Source organism: Coturnix japonica, chromosome 1 (genome assembly GCF_001577835.2).
Source record: "Coturnix japonica isolate 7356 chromosome 1, Coturnix japonica 2.1, whole genome shotgun sequence".
In the NCBI taxonomy this organism is placed as follows: Eukaryota; Metazoa; Chordata; class Aves; order Galliformes; family Phasianidae; genus Coturnix; species Coturnix japonica.
The window spans coordinates 40,918,976-40,941,901 of NC_029516.1; the positions used below are offsets into that span (position 1 = coordinate 40,918,976).

Here is a 22,926-nt window from a genome sequence, read left to right on the forward strand (position 1 = left end):
GCTGATTTAATTCTGAGACACAACACACATTGGTCATACATATCAATGAAGAGATTAATAGCATTTCTGTGATCAAATGGAACATCACTGTATTGCATCTTCTTTAAAGATTTGAAAGTGAAGGTACTAGGACCATTTGCTAGGATTAAATGCTCTGCCTTTGTCAACATATTTGGAGTAGGTACATTATTATTTCCTGTTTTCTTCAGCTTCCAAGTGCAGTGCTATCACAAGGTTATAAACAGAATTTCATTGGCGTATAGAATATATAAAGAATCAAGAATTAGCTACTTTGTGTTACCATAAGAAACAGCCATGAGCTACCTCTGTGTTTGTTTACTTCATTACACCCAAATAGACTATTACATTTTTTTTTTTGGAAATCATTTATTTTCTGGTTAAAAGCAGTCCACACCAAAATGACCTTGAAGTGTTCTGCTAGTACAAGAGTTGTTTGTCCTTCCTTTGCAGTGGTAACATTCATGTTTGTCATCATGGGCTTCTGTCTTTTCCAGGGTATCTTGTGTCTGCTGTAAAGACTGAAGTACAGTTGTGACTCCTACTTTGTCCTTAAATCATTGCAGCTGTGCAGCAGGCACTCACTGATGATAGGCTTACTTTTCATAGTACATTATATTGAATTCCTCACCTTGGTTTGAAAAAAAAAAAAAAAGGAGCTTTATCAAGACTTAATCATAATCCTGTCTTATCGTTGCATAGCACACATTATTAACTTGTCAGTATTTGTATTGGATAAATCTTTGCCCTGCCTCGGAGCTGTACAGGCATATAAGCTTTGAAATTGTTTTTTTCCAACTGTGGGATCCATTATGCTTCTAGGAATATTCCTCTTAGTATCGTAATCTTGTAGTTGCTAAGAAAGCTTCCTCGCCCATCAAGTCTGAGATGTAAAAGGAGGGATGCCTGAGGTTTTGTTCTGTATTTCCATGGTACAGCCTCTGGAGTAAGAGAATGGAAGGAGGTAGAAGGAAGATGATAGGACAGCTATGCTGGATCTGTCTTGTTCAGTATATCCGTTGAGCCAAGAAACTCACCGTCAATGGCTGTGGGAGTCCAAGCTATCTTTTAACACCACAGCTGTAATTATTTTCGTGTGAAGTGATAGTGAAAGACATACCTGAATAAAATGCATGTGCTATGTCTGGAACAAGGAGATGAATTACCTCAGAGGTAGAGGCAGAATGCAATCACTTCAAACAAAGTATGACTTAAGATCCAGATACGGGAAACATACTATCAGATAAACTTCCCCCATCATTCCAGGCTTATAAAATAAGGATTGGCATCAGCACACAAAGACTTTTGGTGCTTTATGGATGCCAAAGAAGATGCAGTTATTTGTCAGAATAACTGCTTGTTTTTTGCCTAAAGGCTATGAGAAAGTTTTAAAAGCTGTTCTCAGCTTTTAGAGGGTCACCCTTTCTTGGTAGCTTGAATTCAGGGTATATGTACATACAAGTAATTCATTTCCCATGAGAAATCAGTGTGCTTTAGTAGGTGAAAATAATTTGTTTGAGAGAATTGGTGCTACTAGCAGATCACAGTTCTCTTACTTTGTGATGAACATGGGCTGACTGGTTTTGGTGTTGGGAGGAAAAGCAGAAGAATGTGATGCAGTTCTTTGATGTTTTCTTACGGGGGAAATGATTGAATTATGCTTAGTATAGAGGAAAGCTAAATTGCTTGTCTTAAGAATTGTTTTAAATCATTTACTTTTTTCTCTCCATATAAATGGGGTGTATTGTGCTGTAGGCAGCACCCAGCTGAGCAGTCTTCTGAGAAAAAACTTCTTGCACTTTGAACAAGCAATACTTAGCAGCTGGAGCTTTGCCCCCATATAGAAAGTGTGTGTGTGTTATATTTACACTGTAAAATATACCAACGCTTAATTTCAGGTTGGTTTTCTTTGTGACCAAAGCCAGGTGAAAAGCTGAAATTTCCTTTTTGTCTACGGTTGTTTTGTAGTTTCCATAAGTTGTCAAGGCCTTATAATTGGTTTTGTTTCATTATGAAGTCTTGAAATGGAGCTTTAAAAAATCACTCCTATTTGCAGGCAAAGCCTGTTGTAACTCTTCTTGTTGCAAGTTGAAGTTTTGGATCTTTTTTTGTTTTGTTTTGTTCTGAACGAAGATCAACTCTTAATATCGAGAAAAAAAATAAGAGGTGCACTTGATGCATGTAGTCAGCAAGCATCAATGAATGTCACTGGGTACGTTTTTTTCCCTATGGAAGAATCCAGTGACACACTTCTGCTTCATATATACTTCCATATCAGATGCCATTCTGTCACACTGCCCCTCTGCTGCCGCCTGTTGCATGGCAACAAAAGGAAATGGAATATTGGTGGGAAGGTTCAACCTCTACTGCCATACTGCCAACATCTGCTTCTGATGTCTTGAGCCTACATAATAAAATAGGAGGCAGTACTTTCAGAGCAGCCCTTGTATAAATGGAGCCAGTGTTGGGTGACGTCCTGTATTCCTGTTAGGCACTGGGACCAATAAGAGAACTTTTGTTAATAGGAACAAAACTTCCAGACTTCGTAAAGGCCAGCAATGATTTTTATTAAGAAGTATATAAAACAAAACAAAAGTTGTTGTAAGGTTTGATCTTTCATAGGAATTATATTCTTTAGCCTGAGAGCTTTTAATTTATGTTTAAAAGTCTTAGAAGAAGATTCAGCTGATGGGTGTAGTAATGAGGACCCTTTAGGCCCAAGGGTCTGATGTCAGAGAATGCACTTTTCAAAGATTCTCACTTGTCAAAGATTCACACTTTTCTTGCAAGGCTCCATTCAGTGCTGGAGGGGAGTTTTAACACCAGAGTGAAGTCTGGATGTGCCAGGTGTTCGTAACTTGCCACAGGAGACATCCTCGTTAACTACACCTCCATTTCTCTAGCTTTTCAGCAGACTGTGATCAGCAGCTCGTATTGCATTTAGAAGAGAAGTGAAAACTGGTCTAAAGTATTCATAGTCATTCAGCAGAGCTTGTAGTTTTGGTATCTGTGCAAACCTCAGTCTTCCTGTGCTTAACCTGTTTTGATTTGACTGTGTGTTACTATCCTTATCCCGGTGTTTTTGTCTCGCGTTGACCGCCTGGAACTGAGGTAAGCTCGCTGCTGGTAACGTCTGGCGCATTCATTGCCATGTTCTGCCTTGACTTGACTGTTGTAAAAAATGGCATCACTTAATTGGCTTTTCAGGAATAGCTCCTCTTTTAAACAGTTCCGTTTCCTCCATCAGCAAGTACCACTGCGGCTTTATTCTGTTTTGTTCAGAATTTCTGATCCAACTAATTTATGGCACTGGAACTCTTTAAACCGTTCTGTAATTTGCCTTACATGTATTTTAATCTCCCCGCCGACTCCCCATAAAAATATTTGGAAAAGAAATTTCTCCTTTTAACTCAATAATAAAACTGGTGTAAAAAAGTTAATGTAACTGTCTGCTGTGCTCCCATGGGTGGCTGCGTTACGCACGCCATCTTATTGTTCTCTGGCTTAAAACAATGTTACCAGGGAAAATGGGGTTTAGAAGTTTGTTTACACACAGTTGGGCCTGCAGATGGGGGATTCCAATGGGGGGCTCTGCTCTCGAGCTGCACCATGGCTGAAGTTGTCTGTGTGCCAAACCAAGATCCCCACAAGGCCTCTGCTGGGATCCCCACTGTCCCTCAGGACAAGCCAGGCTGTGGGCACAGCGGAGAACATAGCGCTTGGCTTTCATATCTATGCCTCGAGGGTTAATATTCCTGAATCCTCCCCCATCATGATAAAGAATATATATATATACACTCTTCATGACAGCTAAGAATGGTGGGTTTGGTACAGTGTCTCTGTGAGCCAGGCACTTAGACCAAGCAGCAGATAGTGTCCCCTTGGGCAGGAGCTGGGAGTGGTGCAGGCTGGGCAGCAGAGGTGAGGGCAGGCTGGGCGCCCTGGAGGGAGGCCTGCCCGTCAGTGCTGCTCAGGGGACCTTTCAGCATATGCCCTGTCTGATGCACAGGTCACAGTTCTCTCCTGGCAGCGAAAGGGGTTTTTATTCTTTGAAGAACACTTTTGTAGCTCTCAGGCATTCATAATTCTCGGCTTACTCTTTCAGGCTTAACTGTTCCCTTTTGTGGCCTGTCTTGTAGGTCACAGACCGTTTCCTAACGTGCTGCTGTCAGCTCGCCTCTAAGCCCCTTGTGTGGTCTGATGGATGTTGTACTTTCTGGTGTGAGTGGTGCCCTTCCCAAACGCCATACATCTTGTGCTTCCTGAGATCCGTCATGTCTGAGTTGGGGCAGTAGGCTCCCTTCCCCCTTTGCAACAGCTGTATTTATTTCCTACCATTATAGTCGCTCTATATGGTCTCTTGAAAGACTTCCTTAAGAGCCTTTTGCTTACGTTTCAGTGGATGGCTTCTCAAACCGCTCCCAGCTGTGCCATCCATCCGGGCAGCGTTGGGCTACTTGGCTTCGGAGCTCTGAGAAAGCTTGAAAAGATCCTCGTATTACTGAGCTGTGAAAAAAAAAAAAAAGCTTCTGTGAAAAATTCCATCCCTTCCTTCTTGGGGTTAATGGTTGCATTTAAGTTGCAGAGCAGAAGGAAGCTTGTTTGGGTATTTGAAACAAAATAAAGAAGAAAAAAAGAATTGCTCTGTGTGCTGGTGCCCCCTTGGTTTCGGTTTGGTCTGGTGTTAGTGCAGAGCACAGCCCCGCAGCGCGTTCGCTGGGCAGAAGGTTGTTTTCTTTAAACATTTGCAGCCTTTTCACTGTATATTCTCTTTTAAATGGATTTTAAAGATCATTCCAAGCAGCATGCCAGGGCTTTGAAACAACTCTCCTGGCCTATTCCACCCATCTCTCCCGTGTATTTCTAACCTATATTTGCTGTCAAACTTGCAGCTCAGATTCTCTGCGTTATGCGATTTCTGATTCAGGCAGGCATCTGAACTTTGCTGTTTCAACTCATTTATATTTTCATGTCAAGTGCTGTACGGCTGCTTTTTGCTTCTGACCTTACTGAATTAGCACAGAAGGCTGCTTCTGTGTCTCTGTGGACATATGCATTTGTTTACTGGCAGTAATGGGGTGGTTGCTGTTTTCCCAGCGTGTTAAAATCCTGCTTTTTTCCTGACCTGGTGTGCCGATAATGTCCAAACCTGTTCAGACTACCCACTTTTCTTTGAGCCTCGTCAGCCCTCACGTTTCAGGTGAGTGCTCACACCGAGCCCAGATGCAGGTCGCTCAGCAGCTATTCTCCTTGTCACAAAGCTCCCCCCTTGCAATACTTTTTCCTCTGCACCGAGCTGTTAAATTTTGTCTGTGTGCTTGTTTGGTTTTGTGCTGCAATCTTCTGAATCGTGCCTGAACCAGGAAAGCAGAGTGATTTGGGAATTTTATTCCCAGTTCTGCCCCTGATTTAAAGTGTGGCCTCGGGCAGGCGGCTGTCGGTCTGCCTCGCCGTCTGCTCACAGGAGGTGGTGGCATTCCCTTTGCATCTTGGGGACCCTCGGCCACGGTGTGGGCCATGGTGGCACGCTGCTGTGGCATCGTGAGCACCTCCGAGCTGCCTGCTGCCTGTTTGAGTTGTCCCCTCCCAGGCCAGATGGATTTGAAATTTATAGTTCTGAGAAACTGGAGTCCTTTGTTCATTCTGCAGGGCTGGGGTTTTGTATGAGTGTGTGTGTGTGTGTGTGTGTGTTTTCTGTTGTTTTTTTTTTTAACCTCAAGATGGGGGTACCTAATTTAATAAAGGATTCGATCAGCTGGAATGAGCACTTCTGAAAGCAACACACAGCAGAGGCTTCCAGGAGGAGGCCAGATGCACGAGCCGGCTTTAGGAGAGAGAAAGAATGAGGCAACTGTAAAATAAAAGATGTCTAATGTAGTTAACATACAAATACCGTGCTCAAAATGAATAGTCTGCTCTCTGTCTTCATCCTGCTGGAGCATGGCGGTGTGTCAGGCCTCGCCAGCTCTTCACTTTGAAGAGGTTTAATGCTTTTTGACAGGTGACAGGTTTGGTGGCATCTGCTTTTCTGAGATTAAAAATTAAAAAATCCACCTGCCTTCCCTTTTCACTTAGGGTCCGCAAAGGGTTAAGGACGGCTGAATGCAGACGTATATGGTGTTGTATTGATATAATGTACTTTGTAATAGAAAACAGAACTATCCAGGTCAAATATCAATAACATTCTATAAGCCTTTCTAGGAAAATATAATTAAAACCATTCAAAGCTGTTTCCCATAACTGAATTTACTGTGTCTTATTGACTTGAGTCCCACGTCTGCAGTATGATATTATTATTGACTGTTAGAGTTCTGCCTATTTTAGAAATAAAAAAAAAAACATAACAAAACACACAAACTCAGGTGGTGGTATTCAACATCCATTAGAAATCTTGCCCTCCTTTTCTCCCTAAAGCAAGGGTAATATGGTATTGTTTGAATAACAAAAAGGTTGGGTAGCCTTTGGGTTTGTTTAGCTCCACAGAATGGAGCTAAGTCAGTGGACCATCAACCGAGAACCTCTCCCACATCCTACATTTAAGCAAGTTACTAATTTGCACCAAAGGCTGCTGATTACAGCACGACCTCTGGTTTTATTGTCAAGCTATATTCACTTGTTTTCGTATTGAATATCATCAACAAGATCCAGAGAAGGAAGTTCATTAAATTGGTTAAATATTTCTGACGGAATTACTTTGCTTGTCCAATCTGTCCCTTCCTCTCCTTAAAGCAAGTACTTTGTCATATAATATACCTTTAAATTATGAATATAGCCTCCCAAGCATATAATTTTCATGGTAAATACATTTGGTTTATTCAGTGAGTTCTTAAAAACCATTTCCTAGCACAGCCTCTTCAAAAAATAAGTGTACCGGACTCAAAAACTGAATAAAGACCTGATACTATGCTACATTCACTAACTATATTTATTCTGAAGACTTGTACCAAATATTGACTATGCCTGTATTTTTTTTTAACACAGATCTGCTAGTGGAATAATTTTTAGTTATAAATAGTAATAATATCGAGCTGTTTGTTCAAGTATTTTGGAGCCTAAGAAAAATCTTTTTGCAGAATAGTTTGGTTATTGTTGTTGGCTGTGGGTAGATTAGCACTTTATGGTTATCACTCAATATTTGACCAATATTTAAGACTTTTGAAAAAGTCAGGTGTATGCATATGTATAAAATAGGTAGTCACACAGAGTTGCATATTTATGAAGAAGAAAAGGGCATAGAACCTCATAGAGAGTTTAAGTGCTCACTTCCTTAAAATTCAGTGTGCTTGTTTAACATTGGTCTGGTTTTAGTGAAATCAGAAATTTCTCAGAGGTTGGTAGGGGTTGCACTGTAGAAGAGAGAAGAATTCGGTCTGTTTTCTTCCTACTTGAATTGCACTGTATCGGGTATATTTGTGGCTCGCACGGAGCACCTAGATTTAACACCAGCTTGCTTTAAAAACATTTAGATATGGAAATTCATTGGTTATGATAGCCTAGAATATTTTTAGTTTACTAATGTTTTGTGTGTCTGTTTTATTTAGCTGGAGTTTCATTGCTAAAGGAGCACCCCTCGTGTCCAGAGACAGACAGTGGTAGCACTCAGAAAAATCTGATAGTCGGTGGTAAATGTGCTCAGAAAGAGATGAGCTAAAAGAAAATCCTTCTGGAAGTATTGAGAGCCGAGCAGGAATATTGTGTGTGGAACAACAACAACTATGTATAATTTTTTTTTCTTTTAGCAAGTATCCTTTTGCCTTATTATAGTTTAATAGGTACGTGTGAAGTTGGTAGACAAAATGCTTTGGTGGGAAACATAATTTTATTCCTTGTGCTGTCAAAATTGCTAGAACTCTGTGACTGAGTTCTTAAAATTACAGATTTCAAATTAAGGATAATGTGAGCCAGTGTCTTTTATTGCTCTTAGATCTGAACGTTCAATACAAGTTCATCTGAGTGAATAGTGTCTTAATTTCTTTTCTTGTTCAGTCATTTTAAGTTGCCTGCAAATTGTAGGCAGGTCTGAGCCATAATTTTGATATTGAACTTGCTGAAAAAATATAAAAGCCCAAATCCCAAATATTTCAATTTGAACTGCAGAATATTTTACACTCCAGGTATTTGTTTAATAATGTAATAACTGTGGTTTTGATATTGATATTTTTTGCTTGAAGTAGCCACATTAATATGTAAAATAGAGCAAGAGTAAATGATTTGGAAATCAGTAGGACTCTGGTGTCAATTTCGTCACTTCATGACATTTGTTTCTCTCATGTCTGGCTTAAAAGGGGCGCTGCAGTCTGGTTTTGAGTTGATGCACATCTTCTCTAAATATAAAGGTGCTGGTGGTGAAATACGTGCCGGGGGAACCTGTACGGGATTTTCATGTGCAGTCCTGTTGTTCTCTCATCTGTAAAGAAAAATGCCTCCAAACAGATGGACGAGCACACAGGCTGGGCAGTGTCTCTAGAATTGTAGTCCCCCAATTCCCCCTTTTTTCCCAGAATTGATAGTCCTGTGCTATGCCACTGCGAGAGCTAATATTGCTTGCAAGCATTAGAGTATCATAAAATGCTCTGCATTAAAACTCCCATGTTTTAGCATACAGGTGGCAGTAGGAAGATTAAACCAAACAAAAGAGCATTACTAAAAGACGGCAGGAAAGACAGTCTACTTCTGACCTGCATCACTTGTTTTCAGTGTAAACTCCCTCCCTCCACCCCCCCTGATTTTTCATATGACCAATGGATGCTTGGAAAAAACATTGTTAAATCAATTTTTCACATGCATGTATAAATTTGGCAGAGTCAATTACTTGTCTGGGCCCGCTACTGTTATATTTTTAACTCTGTTCTCGCTTGTTGTGTGAGAAGCATCACTGCAGCATGCAGAAAAATTGTTGCTGCAGTAACATCTGGAGCTGCCTATTTTTTTTTCCAGCTGCAAATTAATTATTCTCTTTATCTTTCGGATTACTGTAGAACGTTGTGATTTTATGATTATTATCGGGCCTTATGAGGTAGTTAGAATTTCATGTAATAGCTTTGTGAGTTCAGAGACCAGACTTTACTGTACAAGAGTGGTTAATGCATACGGATACACCCCCAAAGTTTCCAGTAACAATTGCATTCCAAGAAAGGTGCTAAATATATTGCTACCAAGAATCTTCTGTTTTTTTCCTCCCTGGATCTTTGATGTCATTTGGGAGTGCCAAGAATTTTCACTTCACCTACTTAAAACATTTAAATGTGAATATAAAATTTGCTTCAGATTTTATTCTACCCAGGAAGCTTGATCCTGTGGCTATCACTTAGCAGAAATTCCCACTGCATGAAAGCGAGTCTCCCTTGTGTCAGGGCTGCAGGAGGAGGTCCGCAGCTGCACTCAGCCCTTCGTGAGGAAATTATTCAGAGCCCATGTGAGGCTGCTGGTGCTGTTCCTCTAACTGAAAGCTTAACTACAACGGCACCGACTCCTGAAAGGAAAGTTCTCAAGATGGGTTCTGATCGCTTGCTGCTGTTTTATAATTCAGCGCTGTGAACTGGTTGACAGTGTTGTGCTCAGAGTTTGCTTTAATTCAGGGAGATGCCGGGCTTATAAATTTCGGGGAGAATGAGTTCCTGATGTAATTTTTATACGCCCAAAGCAAAAGCTCTGAACGGATCTGAAAGTATGACATACTTCTTTAGGTCAGCGTTATACTTACTACATAGTTTCTACCCATGCAAAGAGAGAGCAGATGATAATTGGGGTAGTTTGCAGGCAATAATAACCTGCATTTTCTCACAGGAACCTTAGTAACAGTGTGACATAATGAAGGTAAAAGCAAATTGAATTAGAAAAACAGCAAACATTGTGTTTTATAACCCAAAATAAAATTCTTCAGCAGCAACTAGTCCTGTAATGTAATCCAATCTGTTTTAATACTGAGATTTTTCCAAGAAAGCAGGAAACAGTAAAGGGTAAGGCTTTCAAACCTCTGCTGTTTCGTTTACAGATCCCTTGTGTTAATTTAATGCTTCTAGGGAACTGGGGCTCTTTCTTTTTCTCAGAATCCCTTCTCTAGGAAATAGTGAGTGGTGTGGCACTGAGAAGCAGTCATGGTTTACAACAGATAAGCCAAAGGACCTGGCTTCAAATTCCACACTTCTTTGAGAAAACAAAACACACCAATGTGTGTTTTCTCTAAAGCTAGTGTTTTCTTGCTCTCGTACTAGAAAAAATTTACCTTACAAGGGACGTAGCAGGCAGCCTTGCAGGCACTGACGCTTCTCCCCTTCTCGTGTCTCTCCAGTGCATGTCTCAGCATCTAGTAGTTCTGTGCAAGAGGATTGTTAAGCACTGCAGATAAACATTTACAGCTAATGCTTTTGAAGCACTGCCCTGAAAGTTTTGCTGGCACAAAATTCACGCTCCTGCCAATGCAGCTGTGCCAGCTACAGCCCTGGAAGATGCACTTGCTGCCCCTTCCCAAGCCCTGGCCGTGCACTTTTCCTGTTCTTCTCTTGCCGCAAACCGGAGACACCCACCTGGAAAACTGGATTTTGCAGAGAAAACTCATTTTGTCTGGAAAAAAATAGAGTGAGTTGCTTGCAAAAACAGTCTAGCTGACGTCAGCTGCATGCTTATTTGTAGTCTTCCTGTTGCAGCAGCTTTAGGAGATGCTGGGGCAATGCATGTTTTGGCCTNTTGCTGGTTCAGAAAGAGGCTTTGCACGGTGAAGTCTGAACTTACAACGGCTCTGGCTTCTGCAGTGTGGTTGGCGGGGGGTGTATTGGGCATAAATCATGGGTTTTGGGCAGCGGGGGCTGCCCACAACCTGCCGAAGCCCTGCCAGCCCCAGCGCCTGTCCCACACCTGCCTGGGGAAGAGCAGCAGCTGCACGTGGGAAGAGGCACTGGGAAGGGGACACGGCAGGGGACGTGGCTCCAAGGGGCTCCAGCTGTGGGTGATGCATGCTCTGGTGGAGGAGAGCGAGCAGCGGGGAGCATTGGAAGAGAGAGGCAGTGGGAAGGAGGCTGAGCAGGGAGGGCCCTGCATTGCCAGCCACAGCGCGGCCTGTCCTCACATGGCGTGCAATATGTGGGGAGTGGGGCTGGGAGAGAGAAGGGGGAAGAAGAGCTGCTGGAGCTTAGGGGCGGAGGAGGAAAGGTGTTTCCCAGAGCTTTTAATTGCTCCTATCTTCTTCTTTCCCCTTTATATCTGACTCGATAATTAAAACTTTGTGTTAATTAGTAATAAACTAAGTGAAATTAAAATTAGAGCTGGAACAGCTCTGCCCACCACAGGAAGGGAAAAGCAAAACTTAGCTTGCTTTGTAAGCAGCAGCCTCTCCTGTCTTCATCTGCAGCTTGGCTGGTCTGGGAGGAGATTTTCAGGAGCTTTGTTCTCATTGTGATACAGAACATCCTGATGGACTGATGCTTTCCCTCTGGTCATTGATTTTTTCATTACTATGTACAGGCAGGGAGAATATCAAAGGCTCAGCTGTATCCTCTCCCAGGCCCTGGGAAGGCCAAAAGGATCTTGGATTCAAACGAAGGGAGTAGAAATTTGGCAGGAGGGAAGAGCTTTGCACTAAATCATACGTTCTTAGTCTCGGCCCCACCTCCAGTGCCATACAGCTTGGGAAAGAAAATTTAGCAAACAGTCCTAAGTGTAACACCGAGAATCCTGCCGCCAAGCCAGGGAAGGTGCAGCTCTTGTAGGGGCACGTTCTGTGTTTAAGCTTATGGTTGTGAAATTGGTAGTTCCTGGAATCAACACCAGAGTGGGATGTCGTGGCATTCTTGAGATTACCCAAGATCAAGGAAGTATCTTTAGAATCTTCTTCAGGGACAGCTGTTACTCCCACATATGCAGAGGATGAGAAACCTCATGTGTGGTAGATAAAGCACCACCCTGGCTTTCTTCTCAAGTTGTCTTTCCTGGGCTTTGTACAGGAGGGAGAGCGCTACATCAGTTTCGTCAGCAGGTTCAGTTTATGCTTATGCTGTGTATTAGAAAAACTAATAATGAGGTGTACTGGGAGAGAAAACAAAGAACAAGGGAATGATTTTAGAGGGTATTCACATAGCTATTACAGTTATAGAGCTTCTCACATCGCTTTCGTTTTATGAATCCTGCAAAGAATTCTTGGTAATGTACAAGTGTTGTCCCTAACAATTTTGGAAACAAACTTTGACAAACAGATTGACTATCGAGCCAAGAATTTGCAAAATAAACTTCCTCTCTCTGCCATTTCCAGATTTTTCTTTTGTTTTTTCCTCCTTGTGTATGAACTGTTCAGGACTGGCAGTGTTGTATCACCCATTTCTTTTAGGCTGTGCTAGCTCTTTGAAATGGCATCATGTGCATGGTATTTCCCTGAACAGACTTGGAGAAATCTGGAACGTAAATATTAACCTTAGGATGTCCAGACCAGGCCAGAGCCAAGTCCATCCGTCCCGTCAACCTGCTGCATGAGGTGGCTATGCATGTAGGCTGTGCTCATCCTGTGGGCTGGTGCTTGGAGGCTTCCTGAGCTGAGTTTGTCCCTCTCTGTTTCGTGGCTGTTTGTGGACTTCTCTCACCCTTAACTCAAGAAGGTGCGTGTTGAAATCTGGCATCCATGTCTGGAGATTGTGAAAGATTTAACTTTTGACCCACTCCTGTTCTGTTGCGTGAGATGCATTTCTGTTCCCCAAGCACCGCTCACTTGAAGGAGAAAGAGCAGTTCACCAGGGGTCTGTGTAGGCTCAGGAGTCTGACCTGAGCCATTTTTACTCTCATGGTTGACCCGCTGAGGTCAGCCACTGAGACTGTTTTCACGCAAGGAGTGCTTCTGATGAAAAATAGTGGCATGTTACAGCCTCAGGGTGTCAGTTGGGTGTTATTTACATAAAGCCTTGCACAAAAAGCCAGAGCTATTTTTTGTTGGTGTGTGATGCATGGTAGAGCAGCTCCATTCACCAAAAGGTAGTGCCTGTGGTCTGTGTGCCCCATAGAAAATAGCATACAGTGATGTTGTGGCTAGTGGCTACATGCTGGCAGGTGCAGTGTTTGGTGGGGATTATTTCTTTCCTGTGTAGCGTTAATCTGCAGCTATTGGTGTAGTCACGCGGCAGTCATGTGAAATTATATGTCCTATGATGTGGAAGTTGCTTCAAACTGATCATCTTCCAGACCTAATGAAAGAGCCTCTCCATCTACTCTGTAGCTTTGTTGCTGAGCTGAGTTTTTTGGCAGACAGAAGGAAGATAATAAAAAAGTGCTCTCTGCACACCAGGCAGATAGAATTTGTCCCGTGCCATAATAATTGCGTTTAGTAATTCATAGCTGCTGTGTTTTTTTAAGTAAAGAGTGAAGTTCATAGGAGGTCAGATGGATTTGTGCATTGCAGTATAGGTTGTAGGAGTAATAATCAGCGAGAAAGTTACGAAAGGCCTCACATTACAAAATGTGGATTAAAACAACTCAACTTTTATGCAAATATGGTAATCCTTGCTTTCACAGAAGTTTCTTCAGGCCCGCTCACAATGACAACATTGTTTTCTGTCCTGTTCCTTTTCGTTACGCTGCCGGGAGGTACTGAATAAAACTGGTGGATTCAGAGAGACTTTACATGTAGTGTATGTTCTATAAAGAGGAAAGATATTTAAAATGATGTTAAAATGTGTGTTTTTGTTTAAATACTGTCAGCGTGACTAACTGTGACCTTGGAACTTGGAGACTAGGTCCTATTAATGTGTTTGTGACTGCTGTTTTATACTGCATGAAGTGTGGTTGTAATTACTTGGTCCTTCATTTACATGTAGTCCATTTGCAAGCCAAAGCTTTGATCTCTCACATTGCTCCTGATTGACACAGATCAGCCTGTGATTGGAAGCTCATGACACTTGTCCAGCACTGAGACCTGCTGCTGAGGAGTGGTGGTGAGGTTCCATCTAGAGTGGTGCTACTCTAGGGACTCAGAGCAGCATGGAGGGGGCCTGGCTGACTGCAGGGGGCTTTGTCACTTGGTTTTGCTTTATGGCTCAGCCTGGTCAGTTACCAGTGGCTGGCACACTAGGAATAAGCCAGCAGAACCAACGTTGTCCTGTGATATACACCCACTGGTCCTAGTAGTGTGAGAAAGGTGAAATGAGAACAGGCCCTGTTGTTTTCATCAGTCACTGTCTCCAGGTGTGGAGGCTTCCAGACACAGGGCAAGGGAAAAAGATGATTATTTTAATTTAACAGCCAGCAAATGCAGCAGAAGAACTGATAGTTCCCCCTGAGTTTATGGCAGGTTCAGGAACTGAACTATTAAGTCCCAGTCCACTGTCCTAACCGCAGACAGTTTTTCCTGTTGTCAATTAGATGAAGTAATTTTAAGCCTTTCAAGGCTGTTTTCATGGATACTGGCCTGGATACTTCACCTGTGAGTGTGAGTACCTATGTTCATTAAATAGTGAAATATTTACTTAGATGGTAAGATAGTACCTGCTTTACTTTATTTGCAGTAGTTTAATTCCTGAGAGTAAAATCACCTACCGTCTCTTATTTGAATCCTTCTGCAGTCCCCCAGCAGTGAGAAACTGTGTGTTCCTCTGTAGAATATTACTTGAACCAGCAGTTCAAAGTCATGAGCAGGTATGTTTTCTAGAAAACCCAGTAAAATAATTCTTTAAATTCCTGAAATATTGCAACCCTGTATTAGCTCTAAATACTTTTTCCTATCATTCTTGCCTCCCTCCTTGTGAATGTGGGAGTGTAGTCCTGCTCTGGAGATCAGGCAGCACAGAGATGAATGTGTTAAAAAAGAGAGAGCCTCTTCTGCAGAGCAGCTGTGCATGTCTGAACATTGGCTTCCAGTAGGCATAAAGAATAGGTATCAGATTATTTGCACTGAATTTTCACGTGGTGTCTGGAATTGGATGTGGGGAATTTTACCAAAATACATAACTCTAGAATGCATGAGCTTTGAGCTGTTGCAGTAATTCCTCATTTTTATAGTTATCACTTCTAATAATGAATTTGCTGCAACTGATTTTAATGGCTTTCAACGTACTCATTAGGATTCCAGGATACATATTGTTTGTATATCATAAAAATACAACACTGTCTTTCAACAGACAGGTTTTCTTTTTAACAAACCTTTTAAGTACATTTCATGAAGTAACAAAGACATCCATTAAAAGACAGTATTAAGTAACTTCTGCCAAGTTTCAGTGAACAAATTTTTATTTAAATTAGGAATGGAAAAGATTTCCTGAACCTAGCATTCATTCTCTCACTGTTCCAGGCAACCTCCTCCTGCTGTTCCATTTGCAAAGTGATCAAAACCCCGTTAAGTTCTTTGTCTTCACTACTGTTATTAAAAACATGCTTCAAAACCTCAGTGTGGTCAGGCTAGAGGCCTTCCTCTAACTTCGACCGAAATTTCATTGTGGCTTGTTTGTATCCACTTGTTCTTAACATTGTCATTTTGCTTAAATAAATCTTTTACATCCTCTGTGATACATTTATAGAGACAAATTTTATAGCCCTCTCAGCCTACTCCTTCTGACACTGATCAAACCAAGATCCTCGGAAGCTGGTCTGTTCCTCTCACCATTCTAATAACCCTGCTCTGCATCACTTTGAGTCCAGTTTCCTTCAGTATGAGCAATAAAACTCAGCACTGAAGGTGAGCATTTTTTTCCCCCAAAGCTCTGCAGAATGGCAGTGATTTGTGTCTTACAGACGCCCATCTGAAACAGTTCTGAAGTATCTGTGTTTCTTGACATTATTTATCTATATGTCTATTTATATGTCTCTTGATTATTTCAGGGTGATAATCTGTGTGATTTAATGGATTTGCCTTTGACATTTCCAGGCGATGAGTTTCCAGTTTATGGCAGAATTTTTTGCCTCTTTCAGTTTGTTTCACCTCTTTCAGTTTGTTTGGCTTTTTCAATTCCATTGCTGTAGCCACGCTTTACAGGTCAATTAGATCCTCCTATTTGGTATCTCCTCAGTACAGGTGATCATTTAACAACTGATTTCTTTCAGTTTATCAAACTTGCCCTTTGAAATCCTGAACTTTTATGACAGGCATTTTGCTTATCTGTTTAACTAGAACAAATGTAAATAATGGTCTCTCAACTTGCAGTTATTTTCTTAATCCAGCTCTATCATGGATATCTTTACTCCTTCCAAAACTAACCCTGCAGTTGGTAAAGAGACAACGAGGATCTCACATCCAGAAATCTCCACTCTCCTGCTGTCCCATGTGTTCTATTATCTGTATCTCCTGAATTGAAGTCTTGTTTTCTGCTAGGAATTCTGTTTTTTTGAGTCTCAGGTGGAAAACTTCTTTGGGGAAAAGGGAGAAAAATATTTACTGCAAAGGAGCCCAGTCTGCTGCAAAGCCCACCTTCCCCTAAGCGGATTTTGAGTTGTCAGTGGTATTCCTTGCTATCACGCTGCTGTTGACATTACTAATGTTCGGTTCTCTCCCATCATTTTCACTTGTATTTTTATTTCTTCTAAACATAGTTGTGTTCCCATCCTGATTGCATTTGCTGTTATTCCTTCAAAGTATTGCTTCACATTTTGCACCAGCAATTAAAATTCCTCTTTTCCTTTTCTGGTCCATGGCCTAAGTATTATTAGTACACAAACATTTCACTTGTTTCTCGCTAACCACATCCATTTCCCTCACTGAATTAGGTATAATCCTGTGTTTCCTTTCAATTACTGCTCTCTGCAGTACTGAATCTGTTTTCTTTCTCATTTTTGTCTTTCCTTTCCCTCACTGACATTCCTTTGCCCGTTGTCATACATTAAAATAGAAGATTTTTCAGGATCATTCTTAACTCCATGTCCTGTATGCACTGGGTGCATGCTGTTCTTTTTTTCTAGATCTAGTCATATGACATGTCTTACAGATCTTAACAACCTCCATCTATAAATGTCTTTTTCCTGTCCCCAGTGTCAGTACATATCTGACTCCTTTCTCTTCTGGTTCTTCTGTCCGTGGGTCATCCCGCTTCCCATATAAGCTGCAGTCTCCAGAGTGCTGTCAGGCTGTTCCTCAGTGCCCAGTCCCTCAGTGGTTCTGTTCTTTTCCTTTCTTTTAATGCTGTTTTCCTCCACTGCTGGCAGGTCTCATTCCCAGCGTCCTGACCCAGGGGCTTCTTTTTGTTTTCATTTAGTTTGGTTTGCAGATACGTGCCAAGTCTCTGTCACATTATTGCACTGTACCAGTACTCTTCCTGCATAAAAAGCATCTGTCGTGTACCCAGCCGAGGATAAGGGGTGTCTCATTTTCAATATCCAGTCATTTTGGTGTCTTTGTAATTATTTGGGTCTGCCCCACCACTGCCATCATCACTGTAACTGTTTTCTCATCATTGCCTTACATTTATAACACCAAAAACAATAAGAATAACCTTCTTCTTCCAAAGTCCCGAACACTGCCCTTTTTTCTGCTCTCCGTCACTGGTTCCAAGGCTGCTGGCTCTGTTCCATGCTTACTGGCTTCTTTCTCAAGAAAATACATACCGTAATCACTTGGTGAATTGCTTAATAGAAGGACTTACATCGAGGAACTGCGTGCAGTGCAGTAGAAGTTGATGAATTTAATATAGCTTCTTAATGAATTAAAGAAACGTCTGACTAGAATACATATAAACAAACCGGTGCAACAGCTTTGCTGGAAGGCCTTTTAATATTGGACTGTATGTATTAGCATAAATACTTTAAAGTTACAGTTTCAAATAATGTTTTCTTTTCCTGGAAAAAAAAAAAAAAAGAAAAGAAAAAGAAGAGAGAGAGAGAGTGAAAGAAAGAAAGAAGAAAGAAAGAAAGAAGTATGAAAGAACAGAAAGAAAGAAAGAAAGAAAGAAAAAGAAAGAAAAAGAAAAAGGAAAGAAAGAAAAGAGAAAGAAAGATAGAAGAAGAAAGAAGAAAGAAAGAAAGAAAGTAAAGAAAGAGTAAAGAAAGAAATAAAGAAAGAGTAAAGAAAGAAAGAAGGAAAAGGGAAAGGAAGGAAAGAAGAAAGACAAGAAAGAAGAAAGAAAGAAAGAAAGAAAGAAGAAGAAAGACAAAGAGAAACAAGAAGAAAAGGAAAGAGAAGGAAGGAAGACAGGGAAGGAAGGAAGGAAGAAGGAAGGAAGGAAAAGAAGAAAGAAAGAAAGAAAGAAAGAAAGAAAGAAAGAAAGAAAGAAAGAAAGAAAGAAAGAAAGAAAGAAAGAAAGAAAGAAAGAAAGAAAGAAAGGAAGAAAGAAAGAAAGAAAGAAAGAAAAAAAGATGCTCCTATTAATTAACTTTTCCCTAGTCGAAGCTGTATAAAAGCCTAACAGCCCAAGGAAACATATTTCTCTAGTATGGCTTATTCTAATAAGATTAATTCTCATCATATGTTTGAGCCTGAAAAAAATTAAAAAAGTAGACGACATTAAGAGTAATTTCTTATCATTCATGCAAATCATTTACAGTAATTGGGGAATTATTAAATCGTTGCTTCAGTGAGGCTTGTTGGTGGGGTCACAGTCAGAGCATTACATGGTCACTCTTTCTCAGGACTGAGAATTCTTTTTTGCTACAGAAGTTTAAAGCCTTTGAAAAATTAGTAGATGATCCTCCCTGTTCAGCAAAACCGCTGTTAAAACTACATTAAAATGCAGAGTGATGATTACTTATTCCAGTCTGATAGTTGAATAAGAGACCAGATTTTCTCTTCCATTTGCAGATATCTCCTGTAGCTGACTAAGAAATTAAGTAAATTTTAATTAAGTTACAGTTGCTGTTTGTTGAGCTTTTGCTGTTCCGCGTTTTTTTTTTTCTTTCTCAGTTACTCTTACTGTTTTCCAGGAATTCTGGAACTAAGAAATGTTCTACTTAGAATTTGAAAACATAAAGCCTTCAATTCAGGGAGTTTGTTTTTAAGTTTGGAAGACCAGTGAAATGGAGGTTTCTAATTTGTTACTCGATGTGCTATCTTGTAAACATGTTTAATATAATTTAATTGCACTTTATGGAGCAAAGAAACCCACGAACAGTAATTGCAGATACATTCTTGCAATGTTAAACAAACATCATCCGCCAAGAGAGAGCACTTTAGTAACAAAAAAGGAAGGAAGGGATACGTAACTAAATAATGAAGTTTTTAGAAATACAGAAATTATGTAATAGCTTGTTGACCTTCTCCTCTGCTCTTGAATTAAACTTATCTGGTTTTTGTTCTTTTTGGCTCCTTTGAAAGTAGTAAATTCCTTCTTTCCTACCATTCTCCTGTTAATTTGTTTTTGACATTAAAGATGCCAAAATGTGAACTTTCCCTTCTTTTATTCTCTTTCTTTTCCAGCTGTTTTCCTCGGAAGCATTCTATCTTTAGTCCTTCTCTGCCTTTTTTATTTCTCTGCTCCCATTCTTCATTTCGCAGGGCCCAGCTCCAGTGATGCTCAGTACCTCAGAGGAAACCACAACAGCCTTTTTCTTAAGCTAGTGGGTCCAGTCCTATTCTTAGTGAGGAATAGAAGAAGACATCAATCCCTTAGTCACCCACACCAGATGCTGCAAACTGAAACTGATTATCAATGCTGCCGCTTTATTTTATTTTAAGTGAAAAAATATGAGAGGAGAGGGAAAGAATTCCTAGGCTAGTAATTGCAAAACACAAGCAGGCACCGTATCAGCAGCGTTTCAGCTTGTTTTTAGGAAGGGGAATTCACTTGCCCTATTATTGCAGAGTGTTTCTCTCAGCTGACAGACCTCTCCTGTTTTATTTTTAATATCCATCGTAGCTCACCTCATTCTCTTTTCAGTATAACAATAATCACTCTTGGGAAGAGATGAAATAAGTAGCCTATGAAGTTAAATGCATTTTAAGGTAAACAGGCCGGTTCCCACATGGTGTAAAACGATACAGCTCCACTAATCCTGGTTGGGATTACAGCAGTTTCTGCCATTTGAGGGAAGTGAATAATGCCTTTGGTGAAAGACCCTGCTCTTAGCTTAATTGAGTTGTCAGCTGCAAACACAGGTAGTCAGCCATTGGGCAGTGACACATGCTTTAGTTATCACAGCCCAAGTTTATTTTATGAATAAGTATTACTGATGCCTGCTTTCCAATGCTCTGTGATTGAAAGCTGATCTAAAGCAGACAACTGGTAGCAAAGCCACTTACTCATGAGAAATGTTAATGATTTTTGGAAGTTTGGTGCTTTCTTTGCTCTCCACTACTTCAGCTCACACACAACAAAGTGCTTGCTCACTGGGTGCCAGTTTGCAGGGCTGGACTCGCCGTCTTGTTCTTCTGAACAGAAGCATTCTGTTGTTTCTACCTGTGCTTTGCCTCTTTGCGGGTGGAGAGCTGCAGTTCCAGGCTCTGTCTCTCCCTTTTCCCTCCCAGTTGGAGGAAGGTTGATCTCAGGCAGTGCTGCTGTGCCTGGGGACGGGTGGCGTGATAGGGCTGAAGACCAGGCCCTGCAGTGGGAAGCGTGCCTGTGGCAGACCCTGCTCCAGCACAGCTGCATGTAGGGCTGACCATGACCCTTCCTACCCAACTCAGGGTCTCACCTCCCTCAAACCAGCTCAGTGGTGGCCCCAGCAGCTCAGACATGCCACGTGGCAGAGCAGCACATGACCCTCCTCTTTGTGCTGCTGTGTGTCTTTGGATGCATTACTCACTCTGCCTGTTTGAGAGCCAGCATTGCAGCATTTGCTGTGGTATACTTGTACCTGTGGGTGGAAACTGGCTTAGGTTTACTCTTTAGTACTTGCAGGTGGCAGGGTGACATCCATTTCCTCACCTCCTTGCAGCAGGTAATTTAAGCAAAGCTCTGTATTTGCAAGGAACACTTACTTCTCAGCCTGCAAATCTTTCCCCGCGTAGGAGCAGCAGTAGGCCTTTTACCAGAGACTTGCTCACCATGTTGCTACCAGCTGTATTATCTGATCATTCTGCTCTTCACGGCACTTTACTTTTCCCACCAGGATCACTTAAGGACTGAACTACTAATATTTGAAACTAATTACTTTGTTTACATGGTAAGAGTTTTCTACAAATCATGGTCCTTCTGGTCAGAAGTCGCTGGCTGCGGAAATACGTAGAAATGACAAGAAAAAATAGAAAAGCCCCCTATAAAACATCTCTGCATTTATGCTGCTAGGAGCAGGTGTTGAAACTAGGTGTGAAAAATGCCTGTGCTGTCTTGGAGTGTAATCATTCAAATGATGTACTGGGAGATAACTGAAAACAAGAAAGGAAAGCGTGTGCCCCAGTGATGAAATATGTTAAATGTTATGCAATCTGCATAACACATTTCCAGGTTGGGGCATGCTGGACCCTGGAAGCTGTGCTGCTTCCGAGCACCTTGTACAAGGCTCTGTGCTGGCTGCCATCACCGTGCTGGGCTCACACAGCAGCCAGGAAGAGGCAGCAGATTGCCACTCTGTGCAGGCAGTGCCTATGTCGGCACCCGCAGGACTGTCTTTAGCTTGTAAACCCCTCCCTCCTCCCACTGGAGCCGTCTTTCTCTTCAACACTTTAATGTGTTCTCCCTTTCAGAAATATTGACCACAGAGCTGGATAAGGTAATCCATCCATAATCTCGTAACACTGACTTGAAGGGTATATGTTTTATTGCTTTCCCTAGAGAGCTCTCTCAATTCTAGCAACTTTTCCCAGTCACGATTCTCTTGATTTCCCTCTCAGAAACCTCAGGCCTTGCATACTTCCACTCCCTGGTCTCCAAACCCTCGTTCCATTCTGTCAGATCCCTGGGCTCTGTGTGTGGCCAGGGCCCCTCTCCTCACCCATTCATTCCTGTTTCTGACTGCTCCCAAATGTGTCCGGTCTTCCCTGCATGCACACATGCTGTTACAGTGAGGTGGATCTGTTTGCTCTATCTTCCCATTGCATTCTGGAATGGACTAACTCTTCTGATTATGAACATTCTGTACACAGGTAGGGCTCTCCCCAGGCTTCAGGAAGAAGCCAGTGCCTAAGTTATCTCAGTGCTTGAAGCAGCCTGCAAAAGAAAAATCTGTTTCTTGTCCTCTTAATGAAGAATACACGACCTTCTTGAAAGAAGCTTTTTGGAGTTTCCTTGCATGTCATAAAAAATGAGCTCTCCTTTTTTCTGCATAGCTGGAAGGCGGGCCTGAATGGTTGAGGAAAGATGTGGTCACCATCCTACATAATCCTTTCCAGCTCTTTTGAAGGAAGATCTTTGTCTTCACTTTTTCTCTTTCCTGCTGTTGCTGTGCCTACCACTCAGTGTCTCGGCCGGGCTTGGCTTTGCTCAGCAGCTTTTCCCTCTGAATCTTCCTGCTTTCACATACCAGCTGCCTGCCCTGCCATCCAGACGGCTTTTCACACCATATAATGTTTTGCTGTTCTCCTCTCCCTGTGATGCTGCGTGGTGCCGTGCCAGGCTGGGGCACACCTCAGTCTTGCAGGGATGGTATAGAGTGGCAGGAGGGGCTGTGCTGTGGGAGGTAGGCCTGGGGAGCACCAGGGACCAGGGGTCAGTGCAGGGCTGGGAAAGTCTTCACTGTTCTGCGGGCCTTCTCCCTTGCCACCTTCCCCATGATTTTCTGTGTGAGGGCAGCCTCAGTTTGCTGTTCCCCATCCCTCCCTTCCTGCCTCCTCCTCCTCAGACTGGCCAGGGAAGGCAGGAGGAATGTCCCCCAGGAGAACGGGGAGGGAAAAATGTTGAGGAACTGCTGCTGTGGCTCTCTCCTTCTCATTAGTAAGAGAAGTGTCACAGTGAGCTGCCTGTGACTTGGTGCGTCTGGGACCACTGCCAAAACATCCATTTGGTGTGAGGTTTATTGGTGGAGTGATACAAATAGCAGAGGGGTCTGCAGAAACCAGGAACTACCAGGCTTGGTCAGTGCTTTGTTTTCTGTTTTTGAATGGCTGTTAGGCTTCTAAAGTGACTTGAAGTACTTTTTGTC

At 41.9% G+C, this 22,926-nt stretch overlaps 1 protein-coding gene and 1 long non-coding RNA gene across 3 annotated transcripts in view; one reads left to right on the forward strand and one right to left on the reverse strand.

Annotated features, from left to right (window-relative positions):
* The window catches only part of CRADD (CASP2 and RIPK1 domain containing adaptor with death domain), a 72,653-nt gene that overhangs the window by 15,353 nt on the left and 34,374 nt on the right, over positions 1-22,926 (forward strand). The window lies entirely within an intron of this gene.
* Positions 2,402-10,690, reverse strand: LOC107311607. The gene is made up of 3 exons (XR_001554163.2): positions 10,545-10,690; positions 10,244-10,333; positions 2,402-4,524 (listed from the first exon to the last, which is right to left on the reverse strand). It is a non-coding gene; the product is annotated as an uncharacterized LOC107311607 (long non-coding RNA).